Here is an 18,565-nt window from a genome sequence, read left to right on the forward strand (position 1 = left end):
TCATTTTCAACCCATATTCAGTTGAATATGCTACAAAGACAACATATTTGATGTTCAAACTGATGAAAAAAAATGTTTTTGCAAATAATCATTAACTTTAGAATTTGATGGCAGCAACACGTGACCAAGAAGTTGGGAAAGGTGGCAAAAAATACTCATCAAACACTTGTGTGCAGGCTAAATGGGAACAGGTGGGTGCCATGATTGGGTATAAAAACAGCTTCCCAAAAAATGCTCAGTCTTTCACAGGAAAAGATTGGGCGAGGTACACCCCTTTGTCCACAACTGCGTGAGCAAATAGTCAAACAGCTTAAGAACAATGTTTCTCAAAGTGAAATTGCAAGACATTTTGAGATTTCAACATCTACGCTCCATAATATCATCAAAAGGTTCAGAGAATCTGGAGAAATCACTCCAACTAAGCGTGACCTTCGATCCCTCAGACGGCACTGTATCAAAAACAAACATCAATCTCTGAAGGATATCACCACATGGGCTCAGGAACACTTCAGAAAACCACTGTCACTGAATACAGTTTGTCGCTACATCTGTAAGTGCAAGTTAAAACTCTACTATGCAAAGCGAAAGCCATTTATCAACATCCAGAAACACCACACATATCTTGTCTTTGTAGTGCATTCAGTTGCACTATTATTGTTTTGCATCCCCTGTCAACAAAAAAGCACAGTGAATGCGTGTTTGTTTTGGCCAGGCATCATATCTTTTTAAAAACACATGCAAATGTTGATATAAACATGCCATAAAACCATGGACAGTTCCGGTTTTGATAATGAGATAAACTTACATAATCAACAATTGATTATATTATTAATTGCACCCGGCTGTATTCATTTAACTTCCGCCCCAAAACCTCCTGGGACAAATATTTTCCCGAAAATCTCCCGGTTTTCAGCCGGAGCTGGAGACCACGCCCCCTCCAGCTTCATGCGGACGTGAGTGAGGACAGCCTTTTTTCAAGTTTGCTTTCCCACTATATAAACAGCGTGCCCGCCCAATCTCGTATTATTATGTTAATCTTACCTAAAAATAAATATTTATTAATTAAAAAAAATATATACATACATGTTTTTACTATATTTTGCTAAAAACATCAAAATTAATTTTATTTTTATTTGTATTTTTTCTGACTCCTTATTACATCCAGCCATAGAATTATGCATTAAAATAAACATATTTGAAGTAATTCATTTTAAATGATCATAATAATTAATTTAAAAAAAACATATTTAATTATTAAAATAATTGCTTATTTATCAACAGCTTTAGCATTTTATTCATTACATTTTGAAGCTCTCAGAAGCTAAGTGATGTTATATTCCTTAAGATTTATTTATGCAAGTTTGAAGTACCAATTATCTAAACACAGTTTTGTTTGCATATTTTCAGGATATATATATATATATATATATACATATATATATGTGTATATATGTATATATATGTATATATATATATGGATGGATGTATATATATATATATATATATATATATATATGTATGTATGTATGTATGTATGTATGTATGTATGTGTGTATATATGTATATATATATATATGTGTGTATATATGTGTATATATGTATATATATGTATGTATATATATGGATGGATGGATGTATATATATATATATATTTATATATATATATATATATATATATATATATATATATATATATATTATATATATATATATATATATATATATTATATATGTATGTATGAAATACTGGACTTGGTGAATTCTAGCTGTAAATATACTCCTCCCCTCTTAATCACGCCCCGCCACCCCCCCACCCCCAACCACACCCCCCACCTCCCGAAATCGGAGGTCTCAAGGTTGGCAAGTACGCCTCCTGACCATTCCCCGGACCCCCACCCCCTTCGAAACCCCCCTAATCCCGAACAGGCCGGGCCCCGCGCGACGATTTCTCCTAACAATACCGAGATAATCTCCGCGTCGAAGCTGTTTTTCTGCCTCACCGCACACACACAAACACACACTTTCACTGGGCCAGCCGCGTGGTTTCTCTGCGATACAAACACACAAACAAATAGTTTATTTTCCACACGATAACGCCACCATTACTCTCTCAATCTGCTCCGTCCTCTCCCACCCGAGTGACCCGCGCTGACCTTTTTCTACCTCTTGTCCCCGCTCTTGCAGTTCAACCGCTGCATCACCTCCCAGCTGATCAAGTGGTTCAGCAACTTCCGGGAGTTTTACTACATCCAGATGGAGAAGTTTGCCCGGCAGTCCATCAACGAGGGCGTGACGGCCGTGGAGGAGCTGACGGTGGGCCGCGACGCCGAGCTTTTCCGCGCGCTCAACATGCACTACAACAAAGCCAACGACTTTGAGGTAGGACAAAGTCCGCTCTTTCATGGAATTGTACAAAAAAAATACATTTTAGTTTTGGCTTTAATTTTCATCTCCATGTGATGCTATTAGCTTTCATTGTGTGAAGTTAGACCCCCGCCCACCTTGCTGCAAAATTTTCTTTTGTGCTTTTATGGTTTTTACGTGATTCTACAATACATTTTCTGACTGGTGATGTCGTCCACCCACACCCACCACCTTATGAACATCTCCTTAAACCAGTAGCAATCGCGTTTGTTTGTGCTGCAATCAATCAAGCTTTATTGCAGACTCCAACGTCCAAGTAAACACGCAATCACATACAATACATAAAACAAACAAAACACAGTATAAAAGGCATTATCACTTACTAATAAAACAGTGCTTGTGCTTATTCAGTAGAGAAGCAGCCATAAAAAAAAATAAAAGAAATAAAAATATCTATATATATGTATATATATATATATATTGTGGAGTTTGGAGCGGGCCCCTTCCTCTTCCAACATGACTGCGCACCAGTGCACAAAGCAAGGTCCATAAAGACATGGATGACAGAGTCCGGTGTAGACGAACTTGACTGGCCTGCACAGAGTCCTGACCTGAGCCCGATAGACCACCTTTGAGATGAATTAGAACACAGACTGAGAGCCAAGCCTTCTCGACCAACATCGGTGTGTGACCTCACCAATGCGCTTTTGGAAGAATGGTGGGAAAATTCCTATAAAATCACTCCGCAACCTTGTGGACAGCCTTTCCAGAGGAGTTGACGCTGTCATAGCTGCAAAAGGTGAGCCGACATCATGTTGAACACTATGGGTTAGGAATGGGATGGCACTAAAAGTTCATATGTGAGTCAAGGCAAGTGGCCAAATACTTTTAGCAATTTTAGTATATATATTTTTTTTACCATGAATTGATTAACGTGGACCCCAACTTAAAAAAGTTGAAAAACTTATTTGGGTGTTACCATTTAGTGGTCAATTGTACGGAATATGTACTGTACTGTGCAATCTAGTAATAAAAGTCTCAATCAATCAATTTAAAATAAAAAAAAAAGACTTAACCGAAAATACATTTTCTTTAAAAGACTATAACAAAAACATTGATTAAAAGGTGTAAAAGTGTAATTTCATGTCTATAGGGCTCTCATGCTAGAAATTGTATTTTGGGGGTTATAAACCTTTTTTTATATGGTTTAGCACAGGGGTAGGGAACTTACGGCTCTAGAGCCAGTTGTGGCTCTTTTGATGACTGCATCTGGCTCTCAGATTAAATTTTTGCTGACATTGCTTAACAAGATAAATAATGAATAATTCCGCTGGTAATCACAGTGTTTAAAAATAACGTTAAAAATATATAACATTCGTTTCAAGAAATCGCATTAATGGTAAGAAGTATTTTATTTATTATTGTTTACCTTCCGAATAACAATGGTATTAAAAAAAATAGACGTATTATACTCAAAAAATGTTGGTCTTACTTAAAAATGCACACATTTAGTTGTATTCAGAGTTCAAAAATATTATATGGCTATATATACATTTTAAAATATTTTTCTTCCATGGTTGTCTCAGCCAAAAATGTTCTCGACCCGTGCTTTGGCATTTAAAATATTTTATTTATATTTAATTTACCAGGTTCAACAACCAAAAAACAGCAATAAATAAGGGATTACTGTACTTTACAATGCGTAATGTTTGACAGTATGATAACCGATGAGGTGGCGACTTGTCCGGGGTGTACCCTGCCTTCCGCCCGAAACGCAGCTAAGTCAGGCTCAAGCAAACCCCCCGCCACTCCGAATCGGACAAGCGGTAGAAAAATGGATGGATGGATGTACTTTACAATGCGCAACGCTTGACAGTATGATAACCGATGATAACCGATAAGGTGGCGACTTGTCCGGGGTGTAACCTGCCTCCTGCCTGAAACGCAGCTGAGATAGGCTCCAGCGACCCCCCCGCCCCCCGACCCTGAACTGAACAAGCGGTAGAAAATGGATGGATGGATGTACTTTACTATGCGCAATGCGTGACAGTATGATAACCGATAAGGTGGCGACTTGTCCGGGGTGTACCGTGCCTCCCGCTTGAAACGCAGCTGAGATAGGCTCCAGCGACCCCCCTGCGACCCCGAACAGGACAAGCGGTAGAAAATGGATGGATGGATGGATGTACTTTACAATGTGCAACGCTTGACAGTATGATAACCAAAGAGGTGGCGACTTGTCCAGGGTGTACCCTGCCTTCTGCCCGGAACCTTTTTTTTTTTTTTTTTTTTTTTCTTTGTCATGAAAAAGGGAGGTTTTTATGGTTGGTGCACTAATTGTAAGTGTATATTGTGTTTTTTATGTTGATTTAATAAAAATAAAAAAAATTCACAAAAAACATTTTTTTATTTTTTTTTAAATAAAAATGAATAAAAAAATTATTCTGCGGCCCGGTACCAATCGGGCCATGGCATGGTACCGCTCCGCGGCCCGGTGGTTGGGGATCACTGCCCTTGACGACTCCAAGTTAAACACTAGAGAGATTATTTATTTGCATGATGATAATAATAATAATAATAATAATGTAAATAATAATAACCAATCCGGGCTGTGTCGAGCAGTTGGGGTCAAAGGTCATATGTTTTTGTTGGCGACACAAAAAAATCGATCGCAGCAAACGGCCTCCACCAGGTCAGCTGTTCCCAGCGCAGCAGTCCCCTCACGATTCTGCTGAGGTGCCGACGTTGCATTGTGTGTGTGTGTGTGTCCGTGTGTGTGTGCATGTGCGTGTGTGTGTGTGTGTTCAACGAGGCGAAAGAGGACGCCGCTCAAGGCATAGGTGTCCTTGTCAAAGCGATTTGCCGAAGTCACATTCTCCCCCTCACTTCTCCTCGCCCAATATTGCTGCAAAGGGACCGGAGGGCCTTTAAAAAAAAGTCTCTGACACAACATCAGCAGCATTTAGACGCACATTAGCGTGCACGCACACACCCGACCAACACACACACTTTTTTTTTTTGCTTAGGAAGGAGTTGAACGAGTGACAGTTGTCATGATCTGTGTGGTCTGGATCATCTTTTTTTTTTGTTAATTTCTGTTAGTTTAAGAATCCATTAGATCCTGTTTTTGTGCATCCTTGTTTGTTTTAGTTGCCATGACGACTTGTGGTTTCCACCTGCCTCTTGCGTTCGGGCCACACCTGTCTCTAATCAAGAGGCTATTATTTAAGCCCGCCGTTGCCATAGTTTCATGCTTGTATTCATGCGATTCCATAGTTCAGTGGTTCTCAAACGGGGGTACGCGTACCCCTGGGGGTACTTGAAGGTATGCCAAGGGGTACGTGAGATTTTTTTTAAGTACCTAGGAGACTTGTTCACGAGTGAGGTAGGAATGGATCGTGCGGCGTCTTCAGTAATGCGGACGTTGTACCGATCCGTTGTGGTGAAGAAGGAGCTGAGCCGGAAGGCAAAGCTCTCAATTTACCGGTCGATCTACGTTCCCATCCTCACCTATGGTCATGAGCTTTGGGTCATGACCGAAAGGACTCAAAGTAAAGCCGCTGCTCCTCCACATCGAGAGGAGCCAATTGAGGTGGTTCGGGCATCTGGTCAGGATGCCACCCGAACGCCTCCCTAGGGAGGTGTTTAGGGCACGTCCGACCGGTAGGAGGCCACGGGGAAGACCCAGGACAAGTTGGGAAGACTATGTAACCCGGCTGGCCTGGGAACGCCTCAGGATCCCCCGGGAAGAGCTGGATGAAGTGGCTGGGGAGAGGGAAGTCTGGGTTTCCCTGCTTAGGCTGCTGCCCCCGCGGATAAGCGGAAAAAGATGGATGGATGGATGGATGGATGGATTCTAAAAATAACAGAAGGGACATGAAAACAAAAGGGAAACATCAGGAACACAAAAGGATGACACAAGAGCACAGCTCCTTCCACCAGCAGCCACTACAACAGGGGTGTCAAACTCAAATACAGAGTGGGCCAAAATTTTACACGGAACAAAGCCGCGGGCCAAGGTTGAACAAATTAACCTTTTAATAGGGACCCAAACAAGTTTTGCATAAAATATTGAACAAGCAAGGCTTATATAACTTTAGTGACATGCAAAATCCAGTTTCAAATAATAATAATAATAATTAAAAAAAAACATCAATGACATATCAAATACAATTTAAATAAAAATGTAATGCCTTTTTTTCTATTTGCAATCTTCTGAGGTAAATATCAATTTTTTTCCACAGGCTAATAATAAATTTGAAAATAAAATAACAATAATGAATGAACCAAACATTCAAGCCTTGAAGTAGCAAGAGAAAATGCATGAATAAAACATTAATCATTGGTCAGTTTGCTGGAAGTTTCCCGGAAAAGTTAGTGCTGCAAGGGGCTCTGGGTATTTGTTATGTTGTGTTACGATGCGGATGTTCACCTGAAATGTGTTGTTATTCTTGTTTGGTGTGGGTTCACAGTGTGGCGCATATTTGTAACAGTGTTAAAGTTGTTTATACGGCCACCCTCAGTGTGACCTGTATGGTTGTTGACCAAGTATGCCTTGCATTCACTTGTGCGTGTGTGTAAAAGCCACAAATATTATGTGACACGCTGTTAGTATGGAGGAAAAGCGGACGTGACGACAGGTTGTAGAGAACGCTTAAGGCAGTGCCTTAAATGCACGCCCCCGATGTAGTTGTCCAGGTGGAAATCGGTAGAAATTCGGGAGAATTGTTGCCCCGGGAGATTTTCGGGAGGGGCACTGAACTTCGGGAGTCTACCGGGAAAATAAAGAGGGTTGACAAGTATGAGTATTAGCGGTGAATGCGGTGTTATACAGCGGCACCGATGCTGTATAACACCGGCGGGCTAGCTCTAATGCTAAATTGATATTGCCTCAGGGGCCAAATTAAATTACACGGCGGGCCAAATTTGGCCCGCGGGCCAGAGTTTGACACCCATGCACTACAAGTTGTCTTCAGACAAGTTCAGGGGTAACTTTGCGGATCGTTATTTTTAAACATCGGCGCATTTTTGTGCAGATTCTTGCCTCCTAGGCCACCTACTCAGTGGCTTAGTGGTTAGAGTGTCCGCCCTGAGATCGGTAGGTTGTGAGTTCAAACCCTCGACTGAGTCATACCAAAGACTATAAAAATGGGAGCCATTACCTCCCTGCTTGGCACTCAGCATCAAAGGTTCGAATTGGGGGTTAAACCGTCGAAAAATATTCCACCACTGCTCCCCAAAACGATTTTTGTGCACTATTTTAATGAATGTTTGAGGATTCAAAATGGCTGCCGTTCGCATATTTCCACCATCGAAATAGTTTCAACACTCAGCAGTATTTGTTTGGTAATAATGCTGTATATTTGTGTAAAGCTAATGTTTACATATTGTGTATTACATTTCAGTTTGTTAATTGAATCATACAGCTCATACATTGTCATTGTGTGTATTTCAGTTTTACAAGAATAATAATAATAATAATAATAATAATAAATAAATATCCAGTGCAAGACAAAGCAACATCAACAACAATAGAGAGCCTAAATGGATTCATCTGCTTTGGAACTTTATTAGAACGACCTGGATTGGTTGTTAGCTGTCTGCCAAGCTGTATATCAATCCAATCCACTTTATTTATATAGCACATTTAAACAACAATAAAGTTTCCAAAGTGCTGCACAGCCATGTTAAAAACAATATTATGCTCCACCAATGACTGAATAAAACAAAAAATGAATAAAAATAAAACCAATATAAAAACAAATATGATTAAAAACTATTTTAAAAGGTAAAATCAATTAAAACAGTAAAGTAAAACTCAAAGTGTATAACCTCAACACATTCAGTGAGGGCAGAACAATGGGGGTCTGGCGGCAGCCAGTGGTGCAACTTGAATCCCTCCCTGTTAGTGTTGTTACACCCTCCGACAACACACCGACGAGGCATGATGTCTCCAAAGTTCCAAAAAAATAGTCGAAAAAACGGAAAATAACAGAGCTGAGACCCGGTGTTTGTAATGTGTTGAAAATGAAAATGGCGGGTGTGTTACCTCGGAGACGTCACGTTCTGACGTCATCGCAAAAAGAACGATACACAGAAAGACGTTTAATTCGGCAAAATTCCCCCATTTAGAGTTCGGAAATCAGTTAAAAGAATATATGGTCTCGCCTGTATCGGTTGGGGACATCTCTACGCTGCTGATCCGCCTCCGCTTGAGATGGTCTCCTGTGGACGGGACTCTCACTGCTGTCTTGGATCCGCTTGAACTGAACTCTCGCGGCTGTGTTGGAGCCACTATGGATTGAACTTTCACAGTATCTTGTTAGACCCGCTCGACATCCATTGCTTTCCGTCCCCTAGAGGGGGGGGGTTGCCCACATCTGAGGTCCTCTCCAAGGTTTCTCATAGTCAGCATTGTCACTGGCGTCCCACTGGATGTGAATTCTCCCTGCCCACTGGGTGTGAGTTTTCCTTGCCCTTTTGTGGGTTCTTCCGAGGATGTCGTAGTCGTAATGATTTGTGCAGTCCTTTGAGACATTTGTGATTTGGGGCTATATAAATAAACATTGATTGATTGATTGATTGATTTTTCTGCACCATCAAGGTATATATTGACGCTTACTTAGGTCTGCTGATGATGTTCCCCTTTAACTTTGAACTTGCCTTGATGACTTTAAAGAGCACCTGGCAGGTTTCTCCACGGACTCAGCAGATGCTGCCGATGGAGGATGTCTGTGCAAAATGTCCTTTTTTTCATTTATTTGCCGCCTTTCCTGTCGGCGTTCGCCCTCACCTGCCTCCTTCCTTTTGTCCGCCCTGAGGGGAACATTACCGGCCCAGGGACTCTTTCTCTTTGTCAAGCTCGGGAGGCGTGAAACCGGAACCGCGGCCGATTCAGCAAGTCTCCGACGCGCACAGGAGTCTTCTCTTTTTTTAGCCAAATTTAGCATCAGGCGTCCACCTTGAATTGTCCCTTGTCAGCCCCCCCCCCCCTCCCTCCCCACCAGCCTCCCACCCCCCCTCGCCCTTCTGGATCCGTCCTCCTCATCCTCTCCGTTATCAACCTCGTCCATCTTTAGCCGCTCGCTCACTCGTCCTACCCCCTACCCCCCCCCACATGCCCACCTGTCCACTTCCTGGTTTGTTCCGCTGCCCTTTTTTGGGCGTCTCCCAGTTCAGTTAGGAACTTTTTTAGTGCACAGCCAGCATTGGGAAAAAAAAGGGTACTTTTTTTTTTCTGTTTGAGTGTGTTGGCGTCATTCATGCATCTCCGTTAATTACCTTGCCGTTTTTGTTTTTTTTTGTATGTTTTTTTTTTTTGTGTGTACACCTCACCCTCCTCCTGCATCCCCCTCCCCCCCCCCCATCACCCACCGCCCTTTCCCTGGAAATGTTTTGTCCTAATTACATCTCGGCCCGCTGGCTAATGAGGGAGGCGTGAGGAGGGGAGGTGTGAGAAAAGGGAAAGGAAACTGGGAATAGTCTCATCTTCAAAAAACAAAAAGACACAGAGGGATTTTCTTTGCCAGGGGTGGGAGGGGGGGGGGGAGATGTCAGCTTAGTAACTGCCAAGAGGAAGAGAAATATTTCCTCTTTATTTTCCTTTTTTTTTTTACTTTCTTTTGGGAACAGATCGACTCACCGTTAAGTCTGCCAACAGGGCTGGGCATGACATCCTTAACTTACACCAGCTCTTTTTCCCCCCATTATTTGCACAACGAGCGAATGTATGCACCTCAAGAGGACAACGTCCATCCATCCATTTTCTACCGCTTATTCCCTTTTGTAAATAAACAGAGTTTGTTAGGGGTGTAACAGAAATTCCTTATTGCAGTTGTTCCGTATTAGTGCAGCCGTAGTATGGTCTTAAATGGAAATATTTAAAAAAATAAAATAAAAAAAAAAGGAAAAAAAATATATATCCATACCGCTTGTTCGTTTCGGGGTAGCTGGGAAAAAAAATAAATATTATACGCTTTATCAAAATGTATTTTTAGAAAATGATCAGTATGTATTTCAAGTATTCTTAACTAGTAGCATTTCAGCCTGTTCTTATATATATATATATATATATATATATATATATATATATATATATATATGTCCATGTTTTAGTTTTTTCCTCTGCATTTGTCTGTTTCCTCTGTTTAGTATTTCCTCTCCTTAGTTCCTGTCTAGTGCTCTTATTTTGTCAGCTTCCTGTCTTGTTCCCTGAGTGCTGTGTGTTCCTCCTTAGCTGCGGCCGATTGGCACCTGGCCACACCTGTTGCCAATCAGCCCGCTCCTATTTGTACCTGCTTTGTGTTGTGTCAGTTGCTGGATCATTGTATTGTGAATTGTGAATTATATTTATATAGCGCTTTTCTCAAGTGACTCAAAGCGCTTTACATAGTGACACACAATATCTAAGTTACATTTATACCGGTGTGGGTGGCACTGGGAGCAGGTGGGTAAAGTGTCTTGCCCAAGGACACAACGGCAGTAACTAGGATGGCACAAGCGGGAATCGAACCTGCAACTCTCAAGTTGCTGGCACGGCCACTCTACCAACCGAGCTGTCATTTGTATTGTCGTTGCCACATGTCGCTCTTGTCGTGTCATTTTGTTACAGCTACTACCTGTCGTGCTACATTTTGTCCTGGTCGTCGTAGCGGTAAGCTGTTTCTGTTTAGCATTAGCTATTTCCAGTTTTTCGGTTTGTTTTCCACTAGCTTCCATGGTAAATTTCCTTTTTGTTTTTCTAGCTCCCAGTGCTAGCTCCCTTAGTTGTTATTCCGTCCATGTACGCGCTTTTTGTTTGTACCCTTTGTTTGTTCTAGTTTTAGTATTTTAAATTAAAACCATGATTTCCCATTCAATGCCTGCCTCCTTCTCTACATCCTGGAGTTCGACATCAAATAACTGACAGAATGATCCAGCAACTGACACAACCCAAAGCAGGTACAAATAGGAGCGGGCTGTTTCATGAGGGGTTCCGTCAATCGTCAGGAGATCTCCTGACGATTGAGGGAACCCCTCATGAAACAGTTCTGTAGAGATGAAGTAGTCTTGTGATTTTTCCCACACATACATACAAACATACAAATATATATATATATATATATATATATATATATATATATATATATATATATATATTATATATATATATATATATATATATATATATATATATATATATATATATGTGTGTGTGTGTGTGTGTGTGTGTAAATATTTTATATATATTAAACATATATATATATATATATTCATCAGGGGTCGCAACCCGCTGCTCTTGAGCCGCATGCGGTTCTTTAGCGCCGCCCTAGTGGCTCTCTGGAGCTTTTTCTAAAATGTATGGAAAAACATGAGGGGGAAAACATATGTTTTGTTTTAATATGGTTTCTGTAGGAGGACAAACATGACACAAACCCCCCTAATTGTTATAAAGCACACTGTTTTTATTAATCATGCCTCTCTGGTTTGAGTATTTGGCGAGCACCGTTTTGTCCTACTAATCTTGGCGGTCCTTGAACTCACCGTAGTTTGTTTACATGTATAACTTTCTCCCATTTTCGAGGACGTGTTTTATGCCAATTCTTTTTCTGTCTCATTTTGTCAACCAAACTTTTAACGTTGTGCAATATTGCACAAAGGTGAGTTTTGTTGACGTTATTGACTTGTGTGGAGTGATAATCAGACATATCACTGCATGACTGCAAGCTAATTGATGCTAACATGCTATTTAGGCTAGCTATTTGTACACATTGCATCATTATGCCTCATTTGTAGCTATATTTGAGCTCATTTGGTTTCCTTTAAGTCCTCTCGATCCAATTGATATCTCATGACACTATCTGTATGTAATATGGCTTTTATTTTTTTGAGGCTCCAGACATATTTATTTTTGTATTTTTGGTCCAATATGGCTCTTTCAACATTTTAGGTTGCCGACCCCAGATATATATGGTCAAAAGTTTACATACACTCGTAAATAACATAATGTCATGTCTGTCTTGAGTTTCCAATCATTTCTACAACTCTTATTTTGTTGTGATTGAGTGATTGTAGCACATACTTGTTGGTCATTCATGAAGTTTGGTTCTTTTATGAATTTATTATGGGTCTACTGAGAATGTGAGCATATCAGCTGGGTCAAAAATATACATACAGCAATGTTAATATTTGTTTACATGTCCCTTGGCAAGTTTCACTGCAATAAGGCACTTTTGGTAGCCATCCACAAGCTTCTGGTTGAATTTTTGACCACTTCTCCTGACAGAATTTGTGCAGTTCAGTTAAATGTGTTGGTTTTTTCTGACATGGACTTGTTTTTTCAGCATTGTCCACACGTTTAAGTCAGGACTTTGTTAAGGCCAGTTTAAAACCTTAATTATATTCTGATGTAGCCATTCCTTTCCAACTTTTGACGTTTGTTTGGGGTCATTGTCCTGTTGGAACACCCAACTGCGACCAAGACCCAACCTCCGGGCTGATGATTTTAAGTTGTCCAGAAGAATTTGGAGGCAATCCTCCTTTTTCATTGTCCCATTTACTCTGTGTAAAGCGTCAGTTCCATTGGCAGCAAAACAGGCCTAGAGTATAATACTACCACCACCATGTTTGACGGTATGCATGGTGTTCCTGTGATTAAAGGCCTCACCTTTTCTCCTCCAAACATACTGCTGGGTATTGTGGCCAAACAGCTCAATTTTTGTTTCATCTGACATGACATGGACAAAGATAAGACCTTCTGTAGGAACGTTCTGTTATATAATCATTACAGCCATTGATCTTTACTTCCTCGTGCGGATTTATTAAAACAAATCAGCACAAATTGTTATACCCATTTTTTTTTTTTTTTGTAGGTTAAAGTGTTTATATTAAGAGCAAAAATAAAACAAGTTAAGTGAGAAAACAGAAATAGCACACAGAAGGTATGAGAGGTAACAGTCACAAGGACTGGAAGTGAGAATCATCGGGAAATCTACTGGCGCAGTGTGAAGGGACTGGAGGGCTTAAGTAGTCAGGAGTAGATGAGCAACAGGTGTGGCTAGGACCCGTGACCCAGAAACCAGGCACTGCAACAAAAAGAAGCTAGGTGACAATAGCTCATGAAAGACACAATGTTATGCAGAGGTGTACTTATAACAATTTAGCAGAAAAATCATATTATTCTTAGAGTTGAGGTGGGATATTTTCTTCCACTGACAGGTTGAACAGAAAATAATTGAGGATCACGGCTTTATGGTCAGTAATCAGCTCAATGCATGAGTGCAAAGAGGAGTGAGAAGACTCCAACTAGAAAATTTTACCTCAAAATAAACCCAGACGAGACTTGCAGATAGAACTATTAACAAGTTGTAAACAAATTAACGACTTGGATTCAAGTAAAACATTTAAAAAATGTTCTTCTATGACATTCTGGCAGTAAAATTGCATTTGTGTCCAAATATTGAGGTTTTCTTTAAAATGGATTTAATATGCACGCAGGGACTTTGCTATAATTAATCGTGATTAATCAAAATTATATTAAAATAAATGCCATTTCTATTTCAATTATTTTTTCTTAAGTTCATTATGTCCCATGGGCCAATAAAAACAAGCCACCTACAGCGAATGGCTGCATTTTGGACACTCCTGGTTTCCGTAATACATTAAGAATCCAAAGTGGTACCAAATGGCGTCTGCATGCTCTTCTTAGCATCGTTGCAAGTCATGACCTTTGCGAGCTGGGCTGCACGCTTCCTCGCGTCGTCTTTTTACGGCCGCTTAAGTACACACTTCTCGGGCTTGTGGGAGGGCCTTGCCCGCCTGGATCTCCGCGTTTTCATTGGCTGCTTGTATTTGACTGCAGAGTAAACACATGATGCAAAACACACTTCCTGTCCCTTACTAATAAATGTGATCCCCGTAAGAATCCGGTACACCAACTGTACTGAACCGAAGTCTGCGTGCGGAAAAAAGCAGAATTTGAATATATGTGTCACATTCCTGGACACACACACACACACACACACACAAACACAAACACATTCTTATATTTCTTACATCCTTGAGACCGCTGAAAAATGCCTACCACTTTAGTACCATCCGTTCTAGATACATAAAGATTTGTATTTACATTATTATCCATCCATTTTCTACCGCTTATTCCCTTTTGGGGTCGCGGGGGGTGCTGGCGCCTATCTCAGCTACAATCGGGCGGGAGGCGGGGTACACCCTGGACAAGTCGCCACCTTATCGCAGGGCCAACACAGATAGACAGACAACATTCACACTCACATTCACACACTAGGGCCAATTTAGTGTTGCCAATCAACCTATCCCCAGGTGCATGTCTTTGGAAGTGGGAGGAAGCCGGAGTACCCGGAGGGAACCCACGCATTCACGGGGAGAACATGCAAACTCCACACAGAAAGATCCCGAGCCTGGATTTGAACCCAGGACTGCAGGAACTTCGTATTGTGAGGCAGACGCACTAACCCTTCTGCCACCGTGAAGCCATTTACATTATTAATATATACATATTATGCAATTATAAAAAATATAAGCTTTTAGTCAATTATTTTAGTTTTATTTACTTCAAGTTATTACAGTATGTCTTTATATACATATTTATTTAATTTTTTTTTTCATTAATTTGGGCATAAGGGGGCACATTTCAATTTCTTACACACACTTGTTATTTCATATGTTGGCTAAAGGGGGAGCACTTTTAAAACCGACACACAGTCGAATTGAAAAGTCCCTCCTTTTTTGGGACCACCCTAATTTTGATAGATTTCACCACCAGATCACATGCACACACACGTTTACATACAGTACACAAAAATACACATGTATTCACACATTCACACATATTAAACAAGGGATTGTTTTAAAGAGAGACTTAAAAATATATAGCATATATAAAAATGCTGTAAGTGTATTTGCGTTTTTTTGTCACAATGATCAATAAAATTGCTCACATTAAATCAAACACACTTGCAAAATTATTTAGTCAGCCATTTAGCACGTAATGGACTCACCCTCACCATGACTTTTTTTTTTTTTTTTCGGGGATGATTAGGGATGTCTTTCTTTAGCTGCCGTTTTGTTTTATTATATACTGCTGCTCTTGCATCTTACATTTGTATGCACATTGAATCAACAAAAAATCCTGACTTTGGAACAATGTTCACAGAATCTAGCATTTTACTCTCTATTAAGATGCAATAGTTTTCCGTATTGGGACCATGAGTCGGTCCTAGCTTGTTCAACGGTCCTCATATGGAAGGTATATTTTCCTTCCACAAAAATACACATGCATTCACACATTCACACATATTCATTTGTGATGATCTGAAAAAAACACCCTCAAAGGGTGGGTGTGGTTGCTTACACATTCTGCCCTTTGACTTTGATTGAAACACACACACACACACACGTTTACATACACAAAAATACACATACATTCACACATTTTAATCAAGGGATTGTTTTAAGGAGAGACTTTGAAATATACAGTATTTATAAAAAGGTTGTAAATGTATTTGTATTTGTTTGAGAAAAAAAAAAAAATAATAATTTTTGGCCTATTAGCCACAATTTTTTCCCCCCCACGATTAAAACCCTGGGCTTGATACAATCCTGTGGCGGATTTATGGATTTTTCAGGCTTCATGAGCTTTACATGCCGGCAATAAGTTTAGCATTGTCACATTAGACCCATAAAATTGCAGAAAGGGTCACGATGGATTAATAAAATTGCTCACGTTAAATAAAACAAACTTGCATAATTATTTAGTCAGCCATTTAGCACATAATGGACTCACCCTCACCATGACGTTTTTGTTTGTTTTTTCAGGGATGAATAGGGAAGTCCTTCTTTAGCTGCTGTATAGTTTTATTATATACAGCTGCCTTTGCACCTTACCTTTGTATGCACATTGGATCAACAAAAAATCCTGACTTTGGAGCAATGTTCACAGAATCTAGCATTTTACTCTCTATTAAGATGCAATAGTTTTCTGTATTGGGACCATGAGTCGGTCCTAGCTTGTTCAACGGTCATCATATGGAAGGTATATTTTCCTTCCACAAAAATACACATGCATTCACACATTCACATATATTCATTTGTGACCATCTGAAAAAGACCCCCTTGAAGGGTGGGTGTGGTTGCTTACACATTCTGCCCTTTGACTTTGATTGAAACACACACACACACACACACACAGACACACACACGTTTACATCCACAAAAATACACGTGCATTCACACATTTAATCAAAGGATTGTTTTAAGGAGAGACTTAGAAATATGCAGTATCTATAAAAAGGTTGTAAAAGTTTTTTGTATTTGTTTGAGAAAAAAAATAACCTTAATTTCTAAACTATTAGCCACAATTGTTTCCCCCCACGATTAAAATCCTGGGCTTTATACAATCCTGTAGCGGATTTATGGATTTTTCAGGCTTCATGAGCTTTACATGCCGGCAACAAATTTAGCATTGCCACATTAGACCCATGAAATTGCAGAAAGGGTCACGGTGGATTAATAGAATTGCTCACGTGGAATCAAACACACTTGCAAAATTATTTAGTCAGCCATTTAGCACATAATGGACTCACCCTCACCATGACGTTTTTGTTTGTTTTTTCGGGGATGAATAGGGAAGTCCTTCTTTAACTGCTGTATACTTTTATTATATACAGCTGCCTTTGCACCTTACCTTTGTATGCACATTGGATGAACAAAAAATTCTGACTTTGGAGCAATGTTCACAGACTCTAGTGTTTTACTCTCTATTAGATGTAATGGTTTTCTGTATTGGGACCATGGTTTCGGTCCTAACTTGTTCAACGGTCTTCATATGGAAGGTATCTTTTCCTTCCACAAAAAAATACACATGCATTCACACATATTCATATTTACATATTTACATCACATATTTAGGGGACGGCGTGGCGCAGTGGGAGGGTGGCCGTGCGCAACCCGAAGGTCACTGGTTCAAATCCCACCTAGAACCAACCTCGTCACGTCTGTTGTGTCCTGAGCAAGACACTTCACCCTTGCTCCTGATGGGTGCTGGTTGGCGCCTTGCATGGCAGCTCCCTCCATCAGTGTGTGAATGTGTGTGTGAATGGGTAAAATGTGGAAGTAGTGTCAAAGCGCTTTGAGTAACTTGAAGGTAGAAAAGCGCTATACAAGTACAACCCATTTATTTATGTATCATTCATATTCATTTGTGACCATCTGAAAGAGCCCCCCCCTTGAAGGGTGGGTGTGGTTGCTTACACATTCTGCCCTTTGACTTTGATTGAAACACACACACACATACACACACCTGGGGGGAGGCACACCAGCTCACGTTTCAATCACATTTCAGGACTATCTGGTTTCATAAGCAATGCGCCGCATGAAAGACTTAACCTCTCATGTCTTTCTCCATCACTTTAGCGCCTTTGTCATCTTTCCCCTGGTCTCATTCATCCATTCACTCGTTTCCTTTCCTCTCCCGTTCAAAGAGGCCCGGCTCCAATCCCGGCGGCCCGTCCTGACTTTTTCCCCTTTGTCCCAGCCACGGCCCGGAAGAAATACTGTTCCTCAGCGCAAAAACAAGCTGTCTGGCTGGTTATTTAATTCCTGGGTTAATTGAGACAAGCATTGTTACACAATTTGCACAATTATTCATGGAGGCAAATGAGGCGCTAATGAAGTGAAGTTTCACGGCGAAGGAGACCGAGGGTGCTGGCGGACGGTGGGGAGACGACACCGCAGACAAAGCCACCTGCCGGTTTATGTCACTATAAATATAGCTATGTGCGTGGAGAATGCGTGTGCGCGCATGTGCCAGCGTCTTCCAGTTGGGACGACGGCGAAGAAGGCATCGTCTTTGTCATTGAGCCATGAGGAGCCTTCCTGTGTGTGTGTGTGTGTGTGTGTGTGTGTGTGTGTGTGTGTGTGTGTCATGCACACAGTGATTCCCCTTCGCAGCTGCCTCCTCAGCTTTGACAATAGGCCTGCTAACAAAGACGTGGCCTTGAGCCGCTGTCATGTGATACGAGTGGTCTGCAGCCTCTCGGTCAGATGACCCGGGCTATTGTCCCTGACAGTGACACACACACACACACACACACACACACACACACACTCAGCGGCCAATCTCAGAACGCAGACCCCTTCCTTTCTGGTAAACTTTACCATCACGTTCGTGGGGATTTGAACAAGCAGA

The 18,565-nt window shown here is 40.8% G+C and overlaps 1 pseudogene; it reads left to right on the top strand.

The window, feature by feature from the left end:
- The window catches only part of LOC133544252 (prospero homeobox protein 1-like), an 87,391-nt pseudogene that overhangs the window by 41,697 nt on the left and 27,129 nt on the right, over positions 1-18,565 (top strand).

Source organism: Nerophis ophidion, linkage group LG27, assembly GCF_033978795.1.
Source record: "Nerophis ophidion isolate RoL-2023_Sa linkage group LG27, RoL_Noph_v1.0, whole genome shotgun sequence".
Taxonomy (NCBI): domain Eukaryota; kingdom Metazoa; phylum Chordata; class Actinopteri; order Syngnathiformes; family Syngnathidae; genus Nerophis; species Nerophis ophidion.